At 38.5% G+C, this 20,584-nt stretch overlaps 1 long non-coding RNA gene across 1 annotated transcript; it reads right to left on the reverse strand.

Moving 5' to 3' along the window:
- Nucleotides 1-267: 267 nt before the first annotated feature.
- LOC116454665 lies at nt 268-18,940 on the reverse strand. Its single transcript, XR_004244161.1, has 3 exons — nt 18,858-18,940; nt 15,448-15,452; nt 268-277 (listed from the first exon to the last, which is right to left on the reverse strand). It is a non-coding gene; the product is annotated as an uncharacterized LOC116454665 (long non-coding RNA).
- Between the last annotated feature and the right edge of the window lie 1,644 nt (nt 18,941-20,584).

Consider the following 20,584-nt stretch of genomic DNA (forward strand, 5'->3'; position numbering starts at 1 on the left):
TTGGCTTCCCTTCCCAGCAGGGAGGGCATGGCTGGTCCAGGAATGCTGGAGCCAAAGTCATGTTGGATCTTTGTGTGCCACTGCTCCTGGCTACTGGCCTCAGGCATTACAGACCAAGGTCCCTGAGCACCCCCTGGCAGTTGTTTCCACGCATATCCCTTGACCCCTGAGATCTTTTCTCCAGCTGGGATTTTTCACTGCCTTCTTTCCAGGCCTCTTTTTTTTCTCCAAAGCCATGTCTTTTTTTTTTTTTTTTTTTTCTTTTCAGGAAAACCTTCTTTGAGGCCCCTAGTTCCCATTTTCTCAAGTAGTGTGTGTAGAAACACAATGTATGATCAGCCTCCTAATTGGAGGTTCTGTCTCTGTGTTAATTGGAGGAGTTGGGATGTACCGCTGTTCAGTCACAACATTATCAAAATTTATATCCAGACTGTACTGCTTGCCAGTGGAAGGTAGCAGTCTTCCTGGTGGTATAAAGTTCAGTTTCAGATATTTACACAGGTATAGACATTCATCACCTGCCTCATATTGCTTTTTTATTTTTTCCCCCTGCAACAGTAATGCACCAAAGATGCCTGAAAATACATAAAGAAACCCTGGCTGTTCTCAGGCTTTGTCCATGGGAAGTGGACTGCGTCACCATGCTAACCACAAGAAAAACATTCCAATCTTACAGTGTTCCCTGTACTCATCTCAAATTAACTTCTCCAGGAGGGATAACATTTTAGGCGCATTTGTTGAGGAGGAAAATTGAAGCAGGGAGATGATAAAGACTTACTGAGAGCTAGCACAATAGCTTGGTGGCAGGACCAGGAAAAGAAGAAGAGATCTGACCTCACTCTGGTCTCTTGGAGTACTTAATTGTCGTAGGGGCCTCCAGTCGGTAATGAGTCTAAGACAGCGGAAAGCACAATTTCTCACGGGGGTGGGGGTTGTGGTGAAGATGTTCATTTCTCTCCTTTTGTTCAAGAGCTGTCTTTGAAGGCATTGTTCTTCCACAGCCGCAGTAGCCTACATTCATTGTGATAATTGTGGGACAATACATAGAATGGATGATTGATACATGAGATAAAGTTGTGTAAGAATATTACGAGACAATCATATGGAGATAATAAATTACACAAAGACAGCTCAAAGAAATAAGCTAAGGACAATTTTAGTGGGCTACAATGTGGGAGATGGCACAGCAGATCCAAATAGGGTAAGAGAAGCAGCAATTAAAACATTTGCTGGAACAAGTCATTTAACGGGACATGAGTTAAAGTATTAAAGACAGGTGTGAGTAGCTCATGGGCAGAAAAGGAAACAAATTCTCTCTGCTCATGAAGAACTCTGTATTCCCCATGCACCCTGTCATCTTTTTTCCATATCAGAAGGAGGTGTAAATGCACTTCTTTCTTTTGGTAGGAAATCCAGGTATACTGAAGGGTTCTGGATATTTAGGAGGTTGAGACCAAGAGACACCTCAAAGCTTGCAGACCAGTCTGAACATACTCAAAGAGGCAAGAAGGTGCCATAGTAAAGAGATTGCTGCCTTACAAAATGTGAGGTGAACTCAGGGCTTTCAAAGCAGAACACATACAGGTGTTCCTACCTGAAGGGTATAAGATATAGAAAGAAGAGAGCAGGCAAAGTTTGGTTTGAATTTTATTTTTTTAAATTTTTTTTGAGGCACCCTTTGTAAATTTGTTGCCAGCTCCATGTAAAGGCTTTTGAGAGACAGGCTTTCTTACATTTCCCAACTCTTCTATTCTCACTATTTATCAATCATACTGTATGGCTTTGACAGCTTAAACTCTCGGTGAATTTAGTTTTAAGAACACCTTGAAAATTTTTATAACAAGAGTAGATTAAAAAGGGAAGATGCAACTGTTATTACTAAAGGAGTATCTGAAGTAAAGATACTAACTTATTCTTAACATCTCTCTACTGAGGCCACCACTTAAGATTTTTAGCAGATACGTAATAAACATGGCTGCTTCAGGAAAACGTGGAAGAAAAAATGGTTTAGGCACTTCTGTCAACTGATCACCCTGTGGTTGTGGGCTTCTCTTCCCTCTGAGAGCAATAGCTACTCCCTAGTGCTGTGGTTGCCTCTGTGAGCTTGCCAGAATCCTCATTCTGAATGCAGCCTCAGCCAGGAAGGTGAAGGGAAAGCTGACTTTCCTTTCTCACTGTTGAACTTCTAATACAAATGTTGATCTGTACAATATGTACTACTGCTTTCAGTCAACAGACTATGATGTCTTAGATCTCAATAATTACTCTCTCCTTGCCTAACAAGACTGGTATTTCTAAATGTCTGGTATATCACATAGACGGGTCTTCTGTGGCATGATGTAATCCTAAGGATTTTGATCCAAACTTGTTGAAGGCAGTGGGATTTGTCTGTTGACTTCAGTGGTCTTTAAAGGGTCAGAAACAGATACAGGATTTGGACCAGAGCGTAAGTGTAACAGCTAATACTGCCTGCAACAGCACAGCATTTTCACCACAATATTAAATCACCTTAAGACATTTAAAGAGGTCAAATTTTTCTTCCCCTCCCAAAATACTGGAAACATTTCAATTGCCTATGCTAATCTTTTGCAATATTCTTATTTCTGAAATACAGCCTGATGAGCTACATACAGGCACAGAATGTTGTGAAACTCACATGTTTTAAATTTTGAAGCAAGGTTCATTCATGACGTCATGTGTTAAGTTTCATCCCCCAGGGAAGGTGTGTGTGTGTGGTTTTTGTTTTGCTTCTTTTGGTGGGTTATTTTTTTCAAGCTGAGTTATTAGGCCCTGAAAAATGGAAGTGCTGATATAATCTGAAACAGTATTTCCTGAAGGGCCCTGTTAGAGCAATATTCTAAAAGTCTAATAAGTCCCATTGTGAGAGTCATTTGTCATTTTATCCCTGCAGGCAAATTTTTAAAGGTTAGTGAGGGCTATTTGTCAAAGTTAAATGCTGCTTTAAAATTTGTTTCCAAAAACCAGGAATTTTGTAAATATTCCTAGTTGTCCTCTTCAGTTTATCTCAGTAAAAAGTTTGGAATAAGATAGGTGGGGAAGAAAGTGTCTAAAGCTAATTGTTTATACACTTACTTAATTCTGAAGAACAAATTTTCTGTATAAAAAGTTTCAACTGACCCTGCACAGTTTTGGTCTATGAGTAAAAACTCCCTGTGCCAATAGCCAATACTTGGAAAAATGCAGGTATTTTAAATAGAATTGGTTTAAAAGGGGAAACTATTGCATTAGTGGCTAAAAGTATAGGAATCTTGCTGTTCGTTCTTCTCTAGGTGTGAACGATATCTTGAAATTCCAAAATGTTGTCAGGATAGTTTCAATGTTTGTACTTGTTGATGGAAATTAGGCTTCCAGTCTAGTGAATTCCCTCTACTTAGCTCTGATAGGATTTAACAAAGTTTCAACATACAGAGTATTTACAATAGTAGGAAAAAGGCTGATACAAGAATGCTGCAAAATGATACATGGTTATTGCTTTTTAACATGTTCTTTAAAGCATAATGGTATGAAAATGCTTACAAATGAAAATTGTTATCCACTTAACTATGGTATTGGCATTTTACAGGGAGTTGGGTAAGAACCTTTCTCCTTTTAGTTAGAGCGGTCTAGTGGGGGTTTTGTGTTTTTCATCAAGTTACTACTTATTTTTTCTGACAGTGCAAAACTGGAGAATTTAGATAGCTGAATTCATAATAAACATGTTGTAGGCTTATAGGATCTGATTTAAAGTAGCCCTTGGAGAAGTGATAGTCCTTCTGTGTAGCTTGGTAACAAGACACCCTAATTGATAAAACAAATACTGAAACAAAAACAGAGTACTTATTTTCCTGATTTTTTTAATCAGCAAACTCTTCCCTAAAGATGGATCAAATCCTCTTATTTAATTTATTCAGCATAAATGAATTAAATTGAAACCTGATTAACCCACAGTTGGGAGGATTTCTCTGCAATGACTTGGAACACTTGCTAGGGATTAACCCCAAATCCCAGTTCTTCTTTACTGCCTGTTCTAGTAGCATCATTTGTTCATGGTAAGATATTTTCTTTTGAAGGTTACTGAAATACTTACATGCCTTTAACTTGACACCATATAAGCATTTTTAAATGCTTATAGGTTATGATTAGATTCAATTAATCAGCAAGAATTTTCTGAGAATCAGTCTGTGATTCAATATTTATGAAGTTGAGTGTATGAATTGCACTGAAGTATTATTAAACTCTAAGCAGTAGGAGAATTGCCATGATTGTAAAGTAGTAATTCCATTAGCTCGCTGTCAAAGCTATGGCTGCGTCTTTTCTGCTAAACACAAAGCCCTTGTGAAAGTGCTTGCTCATTATCCTGAAATAATAGGATAATACTATGCAGTTAAGTATGAAAAGTTTTATTCTTACATCAACAATATGTTAATGATAAACATAACATTAGCCTGTTGACAGACTGATTTCTTCAGAGCAATAATTATATGTCTAATGTTTTTAGAAATTTTACAAACAAGTTGCATTTTTAAGGCCAGATCATAGCCAAAAGGTGGCAGTATTCTATTCAATATTCATTTGCAAAACAGTGTAAAAATGCATGTATTTATTGACACTTTGCTTCTAATATCAGATCAAACTGGATGATTGTGTCCTAAAAATAGTGTCAGTTTATGAAAAGGACTTATTTAGAATGGAAGTAGAAATTAAATTCCTCACTTATACCTTAAAGTTTGCAAAAAATAATCTAGTACATAAATTTTAATTATTAGGTGTTTAGTGTTTCACATGATACCTACCTATTGTCACTAAAAGACAGCTTTGGCGCCTGGGGGTTTTTATGGAGTGCTTAAGAGCATTAGAACTTTTTCTGTAAGTGTTGGCAGCGTTAACTCCTTTTACCTTCAAAAAGAAAGAAATTAATCTCCACATGCTTTTAATATGAGCCAAAACTGCTGCATTAAAACCAATTTGTTTTGTACACCCTAGAGATTGGTAATATTTTTCATTAAGTAAGTATGGGCTTTTTTGTGCTGAGACAACAATAACTTGAAGAATTGTTGAAATATTGCTTTTCTTTCTTGCCAAGTTGTTTAGCTGTACATCAATGGCTTGTGTCAGAATAGATTGAGATCAAAATTTGACTGTTAGTGGGAGAGAATGCTTTCAAGTGCAATTATGTTCAAGCAAATATTTCCATGTAAATTTTGATCCATAGTTACATCAGATGTAAATATGAATTTACTGTAGTTACAGAATAAGTTTAAGTCCAATAAAGTAAATAAATATTCTATTTTAATGTATGAAATACTTTTAAAAATCACTTCTTGTCACAGTCTTTTAGAAATATTTAAGAATCAAGGACCTATTCTCCAAATATTGGCCAGTCCAGTTTCCTGTTAATATTTTTCATCCTTTTTTTCAGTGTTGAAAAGTTTTGATAAATGTTACACGTGAAATGGAAGAAAACTTGATTCAGTGGGCAGGACATGGGAAATCCAATTGAAATGGTACTGCTTTTTAATATGCTTCCATATTCACTTCCAGTAGAGTATAATTCAAACCTATCAATCTTTTTTAATGTCAAGCAAAACATGGTACAGTTCCCAAGGGAACTGGAATTAATAAGCCTTTTGATACATCATTGACTTCTCTGTTTTGCCACCTTATTTTCTCCAATAGCCTACTCACTTAATCTCTGAGGGCAGTTTCTTTTTCCAGTAAAAAAAGGATGAGACAAATTTTTGTTCAAGAGTCATTTTGGTGTTCTCACATGCACAGGAAGGTGATGTGAAATTTAATTCTTTATATAATGAAATAAGGCAGAGCATTGTATCAGTAGCACAAACTCTGGAAACATCTTGAAGGTAAGAATGAAGATGTTGGACATAGTTGGATACCACAGATATAACTAAGAGACTGTTCAGAAGACCAAAATGGATGATGTTATTTTTGTACCAAAAAGTCACCAGTTTTAAACAAAAAGTCCTAAGCAAGAACAAGTGTGCAAATGCTGACTTTGCTAATAATCTGTTTCCTGCTGGGCTCTAGTGTTTGTGATCCATCTGCTTCTAGAGTTTATTCCCAATGAGTATTTTAGAAAAGCTTACCTGTATAGAAAGGCCTGGAAATTTCCTGAAATTATTCTGGGAACAAACCCAGATAGTGAAAACTCTGTGATATATTCTTATATATGGACATTGAAAAGAACCATTACTTACGGCAGTGTGTTCCCAAGATATTGAATATATATCCCTAGAGGAGTGGAGGGAAATCTTGTCAGTGATGTGTCACAGTTTAAGCAAATTTGGTCAGGAAGCACAGGAGCTACAGCAATAATATTTCTACATGACACTTCAAATGGTATGAGCACATCTCCATCTAAAAGCAATGGCATATGCTTTCAGTAAAGTGCAATTGTTCTAGCAGTCCTCATGTAGGTTAAAAACACTTTATGTCCGTGTAGTTACATAAGAGAGCAAATGATGCTCACTGTTTTCTTTCTGTAATTAAACTAGCAGGGGCTTGTGCATTAAGGTACTAGTCTTAACAGTAAACTTCTTTGTGATCATATGTAAATAGAGCTCTAGGTTTATGTTTTGTCTGCTAAGAGGAGGATGAGATCCCTGAACCAAACAGAACAAGTAGGGGAAGGATTTGGAAGGTTTTTGTGTTCATGCACGGGAAGAGGTTTTGCATCTGCTGAATGCAGGTGTGCTCTGTACCATATATTTGCTGCTGTGGATGACCAGTGCCTATGCACTTGTTTCTAGCAGCTGCTTGTTCTGCCCTCTAGAGAGGCTGTGGTTTCCTGTTGAACTTCTGCCTTTGCCAACACCCTGTTTTGTCTTGATGCCAAATGCAGCAGTAGGTGGAATGGGAGAGACTGTGCACATGGATGGCCATTCCTGAAGTGTGTGTGTTGCATCATGTATTGCTCATCGGGTAAGGGTTATCCCTAAGACTTGCTGATATTTGAGTAAAAGTATAACTGTCTTGCAAATTTTTGTCCCCTGTGTTCTTCCAAGAAAAACTTGTGATGTGCAATAAATTAGCAGTTATTACAAAACTGTGTTGGTGTTTCTGTACTAGACCTTTTAGGAACTAGATTCCCAGCAATGTTTCCAAGCTTCAATTCTGATCAAACAGACTTGTTTTACTTTAATAGATAAACATTTAATTGGTAAGCAATACTTGCCAAAATCTAGTTTATTACAGTTGAATGCCTCTACTCAGGATTGCTTTTGGGGAATGAAGGCAGGGCAGGACATAGGTTGTAGGAAATGTTGTGGCTTTTAGGAGTTTTGATATTAGTTAACTTGGGCAGTAAAATGCAAATCAGTCTACAAGGGAAATATAATTCATGTGAAACAATGCCCAGCTCTCTTGGAAGTTATAGGGAGACTTCTCAGGGACTGAAATGGAGTTGGATGTGCTGCACCTCCTCTGAAGATATTGTTAACGAAGTCATTGCTAAAGAACATACAGACTGTGGCACTGATCCGGTGCTGGTTTTGTGCTCTGAAGTTGCTGTGAAATAGTAAAAACTGCAGGTTTTTCCTAACATTTTACTCAGGTCACACATTTTGGAGAAATATATTTAGTGAATGTCATTGGGCACTTAATATATATTTTTCTCTAGAGGATTTGGGGGCTTTGTTCTAAGGCTGCTTTTAATTATGCTGTATGCTTTATTACAGTATTTTAAATTTCCATTTTTCTGCCTAAAATTTAGAATGTTTTCAGGACATTTTTCTATTTTTGGAGAAATTCCCAGTTTTCCAATTTCAGTTGCAATGTACAAGGGATACGCATCTTGTTTAATTCATCACATTTTTCCTTCAGGTGTGTATAGGAGAAACTAGAAAGAGGATTATTCCTTGCTGGAGCTTTAAACTGACCGCCCATTGTGGAACCTTTTGAGGTGGGCTTCGCTGGCTTTAGAGAATTTAAAATAGTGGAAATAGTGATATACTAAGATAGGAGGATTGTTAAAACTTAGAGCTACCTCCTTTTGCCTCCTATGAGCATGATCTAGTAAAACCTTAGTTAAACTGCCCAGATGGACAGTTATTCTTGCCTGCAACGGCCATTATGTCACATGTAGTAATTTCTGAGATCACGTGCAAGTCAGTTTTTAACCTGGCTCACTGAAGAAGTAAAGTTTTTGCTGTCATGGCACAGGTGCCCCTTTGTAACCTGCAGGTCAAATCAGTTTAAAAGTAGGGTAGAGATACTAGAAGGGAAAATCTGCAGTAATTCCAGGGACTGAAGACAATCCCTGAACCTATTTTTTCATCTGCCAGAGAATGAGAGACTTGATTTTTAGCAGAATCTCCTGGCAGCCAAGTAGAGCTACACTTACATCAGATCATCAGACATGTAACTAGTGGCAAAAATGTAGAGCAATATGTCTCTTGTCCAACAGAAAATAAAGACAAGTAGATAGGGAGGACTTGAAGATACGATTGCAAAATGTGTGTGTGTTGAGGGGCAGGAGGGGCTGTTGGTTTTCAACCCTGAGACACAAAGACAAAATCAGCTTTTTCTTTTCAAGAAATATTTGATTGCAGCTAATCAAGTGCAACAAACCTTGAACACTTATTAATAATTGCTATCAAATGTATCTACAATTGAAAATGCACCCCTCTACTCAGCCGTAGTGAGGCTGCATCTGGAGTATTGTGTCCAGTTCTGGGCTCCTCATTACAGGATTGACATGGAGCTCCTGGAGCTGGTCCAGCTGAGGGCTACAAAGATGATTTAGAATTGGGAGCTCTTACGAGCAAAGGCTTAGGTACAGGAGCCTATTCAGCCTTGAGAAGAGGTGACTGAGAGGGGACATCATAAATGTCTACAAGTATCTGAAGGGAGGGTGTCTGAGGATAGATCCAGGCTCTCTTCTCAGTGCAGCCAGGAAGTAGGACAAGAGGCAATGGGCAGAAACTGATGCACAGGAAGTTCCACCTGAATGTGAGGAAAAACTTCTTTACTGTGCAGGTGACCACACACTGAAAGAGATTGCCCTCTCTCCTACAGAGGGGTTATGGAGTCTCCCTGAAGAACCATCTGGACATAATCCTATGCAATGTGCTCTTAGATGACCCTGCTCGAGCAGAGAGCTTGCACCAGATGACCCACTGGGTTCCCTTCTAACCTTACCCATTCTATGAATATATATAGCCACACAAGGTAAAGAAATTTAACATCCAAGAACATAGCACTGTTGGACAATTATGGTCAGTTTTGTGGACTTCTGTGCTGAGTTTCGGTCATCCTAAATTTATCTGACATTATCAAAAAATCGAAATAGTAGAACTTTAAAATGTTGAAAATCCTCTGGGAAAAATACATCCTCTAAAAAGACAAGACACATCCATATGTTTGATGAAGCTTAAAATACCTTACTTGATCTTTCTGGAAACCAGCCTGTAATCAGTCTGCAACAAGACCTTTCTATGTATCAGACTTTAGGAACTGCTGAACTCATGAGAAATATGAAAGTAGAAGTGAACTTGTCCATACTTCTTTTCCCATAGTGGTGAAGTAATTATCTAATACATGACTGAGGGGAAAGGTATGGGCAGTGCTGCTTGAAATCATGACCTCAAGGGCCTTGCTCTTTTGGGTTTAGGTCAAGACTATCGCAAAGATGGTGTTTTCTGTTCCCTTAAAAGGATGTCTGTGTTGCTAACTCAAGCCCTTGGAGGCATGATTAGTTACTCAGAGGAAAATGCTTGTCCTCCGATTTGCAAAATTTGTGTAAAAATCACAGCTGTTACTACAAATAAAATGAAAATGTACTCAGTAGCTGTAAACTGAGCTTGGGCAAAAACTGTCTGGCTCTAGCTCTTGCTGGAAGTTAAAATTTCTTTTCATCTATGTGTTGCTCTATTTCTTTTCATCTATGTTGTTCATCTATGTCCTGCCTAAGGATAAAAGGTTATAGATTTTGAAATGTCGGACTGTTTATGTAGGTACAATATTTAATGATATCCCTTCATGAAAATGTTTGAGCTAATTTACATAAATATTGACATAAATATTGACATAAATATCGACACAAATGGAAGCAATATCTGTTTTTCATAGAAGAGCCAATAGCCTGGCTGCCTGCTTGAGAACAGAAACTCACATGAAACCACCCAAATCAGAACATTTTGCAGATAGTGGGGTTCCAGAGTTTACAATACATCTTAGTTGGCAGACTATAAAACACCAATAGGATGTCTTACAAGGTGTCTTCACATTTGCATGCGTGTTAGCAGCTATTCTGTCCCTTCATTAATCAGTGTACTTCTAAGCCTTGTGAACAGAACTGTAATTAAATACTGTTTGGGCAACTCCTAAAACTGCAGGCTTAGAAGTAAGGGATGATTCAACAGGCTACCTTATAAACAAGTCACCTCAGTTCACTAAAATAAAATTCACTTTTCCAGGTTTTAATCCTCAAAGTAGCTTGGAATACAATTCAGTGTATTTGTATTTTGGTTTCACTGCTCATAGCTCATATATCATCCTATTTACATTAGTTATGCTAAAATGAAAAGAGAGTTGTAGGATCTAGATCAAGATATTATCTGCCTCATTAATTGTAATGGAGCTACTCACTGAACTAGTGTGAACAAGACAGATTAATGCACATTTAAATCCATGTGTAATAGTTTTCATTGACAAAGAAATTTTACAAAGGAAGGTCCTGTTTGTGCAGATCTTTGTTGCAAACAAGGAATAGTTAAGTTCAGGATATGTTAATTAAGGGTTAAAACGATCCTGATGTATTTCAAGTCGTGTAAAAAAAGGAATTGTCTTGTAATTTGAGAGAAGGGAGTGCAAAAGGAAATTAATACAGGAAATATTTTTTTTTGCCCTGATCATGCTAGAAGTATAATTCTGTGACCATATTTTTTTCATCATTTGATTGATTGATCAACTTTTCCTTTAATGTTCCTTAGATTTGATTTTGCCACTGAAAGCAAACATTAAATACAAATGCAATGTGACAAATACGGATTGATTATAACAATCCAAACTGTTGATTTAGAAATTCACTGTTCTTGTAGAACAACAAAAATATTTTGCATAGGAAGTACTTGCCAGTGTTGCAGAAACCCTTCCACGGCTCAGAGGCAGTGCAGTAGATCTAGATTGATGAGCATTAGGGAGATGAGCATCTTGTCTCCTAGAGAATTCCAGCTGTTTAGCATAAGGCTTAGAGCAGGTATCTTACAGACCTAACCTGAAGCATAATAGTAGAAAGAAGCATCTTGCAGATTTATTTTTCCTCTAGTTTTGAAAGCCCTTTGTCTTTACTTGTCACACGTGTTCGGAGGTGGTATATTTCTTCTTTTCAGGCTAATATATATCCTGGAATAGACTAATCTTTTCCAAAGCTGAATTCAAACCTGCCCTCTCCTCAGTGGTTGTAGGAAAGTGACTTTGAATTTAGGGCAAATTGCAAAATATCTCTTACGTGCTTGAAGTACAATGTAGGTACAACTTACCCGTGGAAATATGGGAGAGCAGTCAGATCAGGTTTCATCTTGCCCATTCCTTCCGTGTTTTAAGTGTTCTAATCACCTTGGCCATTAGTAAGGTTGTTGGCACCATCATCGTGGTGGGTTTTAGCAACAAGAGAACACCAAATGACTGAATTTCAATGAAGCCTCGGGACCTAAGCTTGGGAAGTAGTGGCCATCTCTGAAACCCTGTTTAATGTGTCACAGCATTCTGAGTTTGACACCATAAGCCTAACTTCTTTCAAAAAAGAGAGATTTTTAGACATGCCTTTTCTGATAATACCATTGAGCAAGGAGGAGAAAAATTTCACTGCAGATGTTCACTACAGCAAGTTTCGCTGTAGCTTTGGTTATTTTTTCAGTAGGGCAAAAAGTCAAGTCACTGATCAGATGCCCCCATTGACTAATCTGTCAGATCTTTCTGTATGCCAGTCAGAATTTTGCCTTTAAACTGGAGCAAGTAGTTCTTAGGAACATAGTTTTAGAATTATTCATGTCACAGAATGGTAACTGTCAGTAATTAGTAGGCTGAGTAATTTAATTCAGTGATGTACAGAGAATGCATGTAAAAATTGTTTTAACCATAACTGAGTAACTGAAGACATGCAGGATATGTGGCTGAAATGGCAGCTTTTAATAATGTTTGTAAGTAAAATTGACTCATTTTTCTCTCTGTTTTCATTTAGATTTCATTTTACATTGTATTGTTAAACGGAGGCATCAATAATCATTCCGGTTTTTCTACTATCATCCACCTGTCCCCTGTGGCTTGGTACTGCAGATCTTGATTATTTTGAATGTTCCTTGTGTCAGTACATCCATGCAGGACTGTAACTGGAAAGAGAAAAATCTGTGATGCTGCTGTGAGTTGTTCCTAAGGGAAGAGTTGCAAAACCAAGCAACTCTAGGGTCTTAGACTGCAAGTCCCATAATGCAGTCTGCCAAATGTGCATAGCAGAATTTGAAGCTTTGGTGAATTTTCATCATCTGCACTGAAAAAAGAAATCTTTTTAGTGGTCCTGTAGGCAGTATGGATGGGAAGATTCATTACAATGTACTGTAACTAAGCCTCCGTATTCCCTAAACTTTTCTTTACGTGGATAGTTAAACATTGTTGTCAGAAGTCTGGCATGGTTCACGAGCAGGATTCCTTCTGTCATCCATTCATCAGTTGATAGCTCTTATGAGGGGCTGCCAGGAGAGAAGGAGATCACTTGCTGTCTGTACAAAAGCACATTGGCCCTGGTGCCTGGCCCATGCAGGCAGACACGGGAGAAGTGTGCCTGTACATGAGGCTCGGGTGGAGCCTTTCTGTCGTCTTCTCAATGACAATTCCTGTGTTTTCACACAGCACTCTGTCAAGATTTAAAATCAAACCAACTTTTTGGCATTCAGAGCTTGCTCAACCCAGAAAGATATGGCTCCAATAACTTGTGAAGTCTCTTTTAAACTGCTGGTGAAACCTTGATGTGTTCCCATCAATGGGAAGGTTTGAAGGCTGGAGGTTACCACTGACTTGACCAGGATTAGACTTTTGCCTTGTGGATCTGTGCTTGGCTTATAATTAAGTTTCCAATTCTTTTTAAAATTGCTAGAAATGTGTGGTTACCATTGACTTTCTGTAGGACCTCAATAGGATGTTCACATTTCAAAAGACAAATTTTTTTATCTGCTAAATTCTGATAAGAATTTAAGAGAAATTTTAGACTTTCAATTTGACCTTTTAGCTACTCCGTTAATTTAAGGAAAGCAATAGTACCTGTCCTACCTGTAGCTACTACTAAGGTGAGCACATAGAAACCCCACATCCTTGCACTGCAATCTAGCAATTTGCTCAAAGTGCAAATGTTCTTACTTGCTTACCAGTGAGCTGTCATCTGGGATTTCCTTTATTTTGCTGTATTATTCCCTGCTTTCTCTTTTTGCTCTTGCTGTTGATTAAAAAGCTCAATATAAAAATAAAACAGTGAAAATCAGAACTCATGTGTGAATATGACATTCAAGAGCTTTTTTTTTGCCTTTCTTTTTAATAACAGGTAATATTTGCTGAATGTAAGCAGTATGTATGGCTTTGTGGGTGTGCATACCAGTGCATATTTCTGAGTCTTTCTGCAATAAATACATGATCATACTTTAGCTTTTTTGATCCCAGAATCTTAACACCACCTTCCAGCCAGTGACCCTGTAATGAATGTTGCATTTACATTACCAAATCTCATCACCATATGTCCGTGAGTGCCGTGGGGCTCAGATCAGTTGAAGACTGCTGTAGTTAGGTCTGTGAAATAAAATAAAACTCCTATTCTTAGGTAAGGTATTTCTGCAAAGATGATGCTTAGCAATACGAATGCCAAGGAGAAACTAATTTGAACTGGGATAAGGAAAATAGTTTGTTAAATACTGACAGGAAGACTAAGTAAACTGCCTGAGGTTTATTTTGTAAATGTACATACAACAAACAGAGGAAGATGTACAAGTAAAGAGATTGTTACTAAACTGCCAGGGTTCTTTTTTTTTCCATAAAGCTATCCATGTGCTTTGAGGAGATAGTTAAGATTGTTTTTCCTCAGAGTGATTAATGACAAAGGACATAGAACCAGACACCCAGGCTGACTTTGAGGATGAGTCATTCAGACACAAATACCAAGTAAATCCAATAATTTTCATTGTACTTCTCTGAAAAGATGATTTAGTATATAGTCCAACTGACAGATTTTTGGTCTAGCATATGTAGTGTAATTTTTATTGCCTTATGGGTTTTGCTTCTGATATAGAGATATTTTTTCATATCTTAAGAAGACTTAGTAAAGGAGATTTAAATTTAAAAACAGTTTCATACCTTTATAAATTTCTGTGCTACATATGCATATATATTTGCTCACCTGAAGAGAGATATAACAAAGACCAATTTTTGTATATAGTTTAGCAATTCTACTGAAGATACTTAATTATTCAGTGTAAAAAATGCTTTTACTACAGGGTAATTTATTATATATTCACAGACATTTTGACAAATTAAGTTTGAAAGGTTTCAGAGGATGACTGATCATCTTGGAAGATTCTTGATAATCAAAGAGGAATATCAGCATGAACTTTTTCCTTGATTCACAGCCTACTTTCAATGTGCCCCTTTTATTTTAAACTCTATAAGGAAAGAAATTACTTGATTCTAGTTCTCTTTTGTTCCTCCATCCATTCATGTGCTTGTCTAACATTCCTCTAATAATTTCTGAACTGGCATCCAATTTTAACCAAAATTTGACTGAGGATTAGAGGTCCCAAAACTATTAAGGTCTTACACACTTCATGAAAATTGATACTAAAGGAGAGAGACTCAAGTCAGTGCCCCACTGAGCAAAGCTCACTCACAGCTTGCCACAGGGAATCTGCTTAACTGATTGCAAGTTCATGCTGGTGAAGTTAGACAAATGTACATATACTGGCTACATCAAGCCCTAATTTTGTAGTGAAAAACAGTATTGGGTTTTAAAGATTTTGTAACAAAAGTTTTTCTTTTGCTTTTTGCATTTGTCCCTCCCTTGACTTTTCATCTTGGTAACTGAATTTTTGCTTCTTCAGCAAGAAGCTGCAAACACGTTTTTAAAACTGCACTTGAATCAATAATCTACTGAATTTCAGATGCTTTCAAAGTAGCAGCCTGTATGTCAAGCTCACAATTCACGTGTTACTAGCAGCTCGTATTCTGTGAGTCATTACAAGGAATCCTGAGAAGTTATGGCTTGGTTCACTTCCATTTTAGATTGATCATTAAAATTTTTTTTTGGATGAATGATATGATTTGTTTCAGAGAGATTAATGAAATCCCTTCTGGTAATGTGATAGAGTAATTAAGGTTTGTTACTAGGATAAAATGTGTTGCTTTAAATATTTTCAACATAATTTCCTTTCTTTCCAAAAACACTTTTATTTTCACAGCATCTGCTGCTTTTAATCTGTAAAAGTGCATGCCAGTGTAGTTTGGAGTACATCCTTACTGAGGCTGAAGTTGCACTCATTTAGGATTAAAATTTTATTGTTAATTATAATGGTTTTAATCTAGATTAGTTCTCAGTGGAAATACAGACATAAATATTTGAATAAATCTCTTTACTAAACCACTTATTCTGTCGAAGTTGAAATATCTAACAGGTCACCCAAAAGGCACCAGTTGAACATGATGGGTGCAAGCTTCCTGTGTGCCATGGGAATGCAGTATTTCTCACCCTGTGTTCACAGGCTTCCAGGCTGGTACTCCGGTAGCACAGGTGAAAATTTATAGTCACCTGGCACCAGAATCACTGCCCTGCCATCTTGCTTGGCTTGCTAGACTTTGACCTATCACCACTCCATAGGAGACCTCTATAGGAATTCCTCTTTATAGTCTCTCAGGTCAAGGGGCTACAGAAATAGTCCATTGACAATCATCTCTCTTGCTTTTCTGGAAGTGACTGCGCTGTCTGTTCTTTGCACTGGTGCACTTGGTGATATAACCACCAACACATCCCAGATCCAAGAAGGCCATAGTCTATCAAGCTCTCCTCAGTTAACTTCTCAGGTATCCAAGAGTTTCCTGTCAAGAAACTTAAATTCACCCAGTACATTCATGCTCTTAAATGTGTCTGCTGAAGACTGTGATGCCTGGCCCATAGACCATCTGGTGCAGGATAGTAACATCCATGTTTTACAGGGCTACTGTCCTCTGAAACAGACTGGTCATGTCCATAGTGTATGAGTTTTCTGATCTTCACAGTATGGCCTTACAAGTTGCTATTTTTATGTGTTTTTCCAATCAAAGTGTAACATGTGGGTTGTGTTCCAGTCTTCTAGACTGGAGATTTTTTCATTATATGAATCTTAAGGTGTGTGCTGCAGGCTCTGAGGTATGACAGAAAGGAATGTGAGTTTATTTGCAATAGTGCTGGAGGACTACACTGAGCAGGACCCACAGAGTGCAGGTTGGTCCATGCTGTCTTTTGGGAAGAGTTGCTAGTAAACTATCCACAGCGCTGCCCTTGTGCTTTGATGTGAACAGAGCTAGCTAATTTCCTTCAAAGGAAAACTGGAGAGTGAGGTAGTAATGTGACCTCTACCTGGGAGACTGTCAAGGAGCTAAGCACAATGTGGCGTGTCCACTGAGGTCCTGGTGTGGTGTAGTTCATCTGCTGAAAGATATGATGTCATACTGGGGTATTGCAGGATACAAACCAGAATACCCAGCTCCTACAGCAGTTTCCTGGAGTTGTAAGTGCTTCCAATGTAAATCAACACGTTTCACCAGGTTTGGAAATTATGACGTTTGCTGTTTTCATGGCCTTGATCATGAGTCTACCCACAAGAAAAATAAGGCTTAGGGCAGCACAAGAAACCTAAAGAACATTTTCCTTAGGTTGATATAACTTTTTAATAATATTACTTTGCTTTATAATCATCACTTTGGGTTATTTTCACACTTTTTCCAATTTTGTAATTTGTAATACTGTATGGAACTGACTTCACTATTGATTTAAAATAAAACTCAGTTCATGTTTCTCACCACTGTTGAATGAAACTATTGTTTTGGATGGTAAAAATAGGATTCATTTAGTATTTGGATGCCTTTGGATACTGAAACATTTTTGATCATCTCCAAGCGCAGGACTCATGACTAAGCATCATACCAGGGTCTGAGTCATAAAGGGCTATAAGTAATGTCTGAATTCATATGCACTTCCTTGGAAGCATTTCCAAAATTATGTCTTGAAGCTTTCTCAGCTGTATATGTATTAATCTGTCCTTGCCATGGGAGTCGTGAGAACTGGGTGCATTTTCTAGGGCTTATTCTTTAATTTGAGAAGAATACAGGAAGCATAGTTTATGAGCTCAAGTTATCTTTCCTCTCCTTGACAGTGTGTGCCAATGTTGATATTTCAGTGCAAATAAGGAGTGTGCTTGGAAACGACAGCCCTGATTGTCCCTACTGACTGTGCTTTGCTTCTCGTTGTGGGATGGTTTTGGCACATATGTGCTGGATGCCTTTGGATGAAACTAAATTGGAGTATAGACTCCCAGAGCACATCTAATGAACTCCAGCCACAATAAGGCATTTAGTCTATGGGGCCAATCTAGAGTTAGTCTAGAAGTCTCAAAAACAACCCCCAAGATAAAAGCAAGAAAAAAATCCTTTAAACGTGAGTACTGTGGATTTCAAGTCTTCCACGCTGATTGTTCTGCTCTACCAATGCTGTCCTCTTGGTCTTCTGTGGATGTGTAAACCACAGCACCCAATGCAGATGTTATATACTTTTGGAGAAGAGAATGTCTTGGAGTTATGAGAACAGCTTCCTGATTCTTACAGAGCAAGAATGTATGGGCACTATACTATCTTGTGTTTAGTATCTGGTTAACCACTGCAGCACTGAGCCTTGTCTAGACACATACTTGCATGTTGCCCTTCATAACTAATTAAAATCCTCCTAAATGAAAGCCTCTTTGTGTAGGGGGAGGGTGGGAAAAGCAGACCGGTTTTCAGATGTGTATTAGTTTGTTTTTACATTGATTTTACCTCTGCTTCAGAGGAGTTATTCTAGACCTACACTGTTTTAAACAATGGAAAAATTAATGGCCATGACTTGCTGTCCCTATTTTATTTATGTGCCCAAAAGTACCTTGGAGGTTACTCAAATAAATGCACTCCATTCCAGTTACTTGACTGTCTGATGGCTTAATCATGCAAATAAATGTGAGGATGATATTTATTTGACTGTCCATCATGTGGTTTCTTTGACTGTATGGTAAAGCATACTTTCTTTTTCCCCAAAGAAAAAATGAAATTAAATGCATAAAAACCCACCCCATGTTGTAATGCAACAATTCAGATTTTAAACACATAAGTCAGGACATTCAGAGTTATGACTCCCTAGAGCTTGTAGCTCAGCCATGTTGTACATATGGTGTAGATTAAAACAGTGATTTCTTCTCATTTCTGTACTCCTTTCTCTTCTGGGTCTTTTCATCTTTTAGCTCTTTTACGGTGTCTGTGCTGGAGCTCCTCCATGGGATGGGTGATCCAGCAAAGACCCTGGATGACAGGCATGGGAGCAAATCCCATGCATACAAGACTGGTACTGCTCACAGCAGTAGAGGAGCACAGCAAGGAAAAGAGGGAGCCCAAGGACCACTTCTGGGGAGGCCAGTACCTCCCTTCATGGGCATGGTCCTGCCTCTACTTTGTACTCATCTCACACTCTCTGTTCTGTGCTGTCCATATTGCAGCATTTTCCAAATATTTTCCTCTTCTCCCAGGCAACTAGCAACAAGACAAGAGGAAACGGCCTCAAGCAGTGCCAGGGGAGATTCAGGTTGGACAGCAGGAAGAATTTTTCCACAGAAGAGGTAGTCAAGCACTGGTACAGGCTGCACAAGGACGTGGCAGAGTCACCATCCCTGGAGGTGTTCAAGAAACAACTGGTTGTGGCACTGCATGCTATGGTCTAGTTGACAAAGTGGTGACTGGTCAAAGGTTGGAATCACAGAATCCCAGAACATGCTGAGTTGAATGGAACCCACAAGGATCATCAAGTCCAGCTCCCTGCACAGCACCATCCCCAAGAGTCACACCTTATGCCCAAGAGCATTGTCCAAACACTTCTTGAACTCTGTCAGGCTTGTTGCTGTGACCACTTCCCTGGGGAGCTGTTCCAGTGCCCAACCACCCTCTGGGTGAAGAACCTTTTCCTGGTATCCAACCTAAACCTCTCCAGACACAACTTCAGACCATTCCCTTGGGTCCTGTCCTGGATCATCACAGAGAGAAATCAGTGTCTGCCCCCCTCTCCTCCTCACAAGGAAGTTGTAGACTTCCATGAGGTATTACCTCTTCTCCAGGCTGAACAGACCAAGTGACCTCAGCTCCTCTTCATGCGGCTTCCCCTCAAGGCCCTTCACCATCTTTGTTACCCTCCTTTGGGCTCTCTCTAATAGTTTTATATCTGTCTTTTATTGTGGCGCCCAGAACTGCCCCCAGGGCTCAAGGTGAGGCCGCCCCAGTGCAGAGCAGAGCAGGACAATCCCTCCCTTGCCCGGCTGGTGATGCTGTGCCTGATGCCCCCCAGGACACGCTTGGCCGTCCTGGCTGCCAGGGCACTGCTGACTCCTGTTCAGCTTGCCCTTGGCCAGGACCCCCAGGTCCCTTTCCATGGCACTGCTTTTCAGTCTCATTCCCCAGTCTGTACATACAATCTTGAAGGTCTTTTTCAGTCGAAATGATTCTATGAAATAACACAGTTTTCTCTTTTTTTTCTTTTTTTTCTTCAACATCATGCACTTGTCTTGAATCTCTTCCTCCATGTGCTTTATTCATGTTAGTCTGTGTTACGGGGGTTGGCAGGGAGGGGGAGGCAGTAACTTAACAACAAACCTGTAGGTCCTCATTCTGGGAATGTCACAGATATTCTGTGAATAAGAGAACCAGACAATGTGGTAATATTTCTCCAGAGCCGTATGTAGTCTATCTTGACAGACAATGAAGAATGGATGCTTCTCAGCATTCATATTGATAAAAATTATCTGAAAAGACTATGTGAGTTCCCACAATACTTATTTTCTGGATACTTACTCTTCTTCCATGTTATTTTTTATATTCTGTATTCCTACATAACCTGAATAAAATATTATATGCTCTTTTATGTGGTTACTGTTTCTTTGCTGGTCTCATAAATAACTTGCAGTGTTTTCTGACTTGGCATAGTAAAACTCCCAAAGTTCCTCAACAATATAAATTTCTGGAGACCAAAAGGTGTCAATTGCCCTGAAGAGAATGCTGGTTTGTTTGCACTCCTCTAGGCCAAATCCTGTAATGGAAGAGCTCATCCATCCAACTGCTTTGTTTTTTACAAGTGCATATCATTATACCAGTCTCTGGATTTTCCAAAGAAAAAATACAAGTATTTGAGACTGTAATTATTAGTAGTTCCTGCTTTTTCAATTCTATAAACATTGAGATAATTAAAATATTATTCTAAATCCTTTTGAAATAATAATTTTAGTTTAGTTATTGTGTGTTAAGCACTTACTGTAGTAAAAATAAACACATT

The sequence above is a fragment of the Corvus moneduloides genome, chromosome 1 (genome assembly GCF_009650955.1).
Source record: "Corvus moneduloides isolate bCorMon1 chromosome 1, bCorMon1.pri, whole genome shotgun sequence".
Lineage (NCBI taxonomy): Eukaryota > Metazoa > Chordata > Aves > Passeriformes > Corvidae > Corvus > Corvus moneduloides.